We start from the raw sequence: 1,612 nt of genomic DNA on the forward strand, positions 1-1,612 counted from the left end.
CGCTCACTCTATTTATTTATTTTTTTATGTTTTCAAGCATATTTATTTTATTTTATTTTATTTTTCAAGAGGAAGAAGAGAAATAAAAAAAAAGGTGCAAATAAGCAAAGAGTGAGACAAATATTTTTGAAATTATAAAAATCTTGTCTAGTGTAAATGAAAAAATTCAACAAAAAGAAAGATTTTTTTTTATCAAAAAAAAAAAAAAGGAAGCTCCTTGAGGGCATCATTATTTCCACAAGTCCTATCTTGGGATAACCGGTTGCCAGCCAAATTTAATCTAACTCATAGGAAGCGACCTTCTACTGGAACACTGGTTGGTGACCACTATCCTACCACAACAAGCGTCCCAAACTATTATGCGGCAGGAGTTTACAAACGCACCTCGAGTGTCGATTCTAAAACCTCCTACTGAGTGAGGTATTGGCTTACCACCACGCCACCACCCTAGTGGTGAAAAGAAAGAGATTAGGACTAACTAGTTGGGTCGACACACCAATGCTTAATCGACTGGTGTAACCTATTTATCGAAGTATACAGGAAGGCATCAATTCGTCAAGTAACACGCATAATGGACTAAACGTACATTTTGGAGTCTTAAATGTATAATATTTCATTTGAGATATTTTAACTTTTCTTATTTCTTTATTAATATAAAATCAATTTAGTAGACAAATTAAAAATAGAGTCAATTTAGTAAGGAAATTTTTTAAAAAAATCCACTTTTAAATATTTATATTTCAATTAATTCATAAAATATTCTTATGTTTTAATAAATTCTATTATTTTAAACACTTAATTCACCAGATTTTAATTCTCATATTTAAGATATATTTTATAGACAATTTTGCTCTTACAAATATTTTTTGAACTTTTAGCAGCTTGGTGATGTGAACATTCACATTAAATAAATTTGATAGTATGAATATTCACATTGATAGTTTGAATGTTCATATTATAGAAAATTCACACTAATAATGTGAACATTAATGTGTGCTTCACCCTATTATTATTAAGGGTATTTTGATAAATATGTAACCCATGAAACTTAGGCTACTTAGGCGATAAATCTAATTTTGAATTTTTCTTACACAAAGGTCCGGGCACTACATTCTTAGGTCCATAAGGACAAGCCTTTGTGAAATGATGAAAATATCACTGTATACATATATATATATATATATATGTGGTTCCCCAATCAAACCCTAGGTCCCTAAATCATTTTGGTAGCGTTTGGTAGAGTTTTCTAAATATGATTTGAGAATAGAGTTGTATTTTGAGTTTGTGAGTTTTGAAATTATGATTTGAATGTATAAAATTTGTTTGGTTATGAGTTTTGAATTGAGTTTTGAGTTAAGTTTTGAATTGAGTTTTTAATGTTTGATGTGACATGTGAAATAAGAAAATCTGTTTGGTTATGAGTTTTAGAAAGAATTTTCAAAACTTAATTCAAATTGTTATAACTCATAACCAAAAACACTACTCAAAACTCTATTGAAAATTCTGATCAATAAGCAAACTCTTTTTAAAATTCAATTAAAAAAGTTAATTATTAACAGAAAATAATATTAATCAATTTTTTTAATTGAAAATATTACAAAGGCAATAATTT

Source organism: Camellia sinensis, chromosome 4 (genome assembly GCF_055761805.1).
Source record: "Camellia sinensis isolate YWXY chromosome 4, ASM5576180v1, whole genome shotgun sequence".
NCBI classification, from domain to species: domain Eukaryota; kingdom Viridiplantae; phylum Streptophyta; class Magnoliopsida; order Ericales; family Theaceae; genus Camellia; species Camellia sinensis.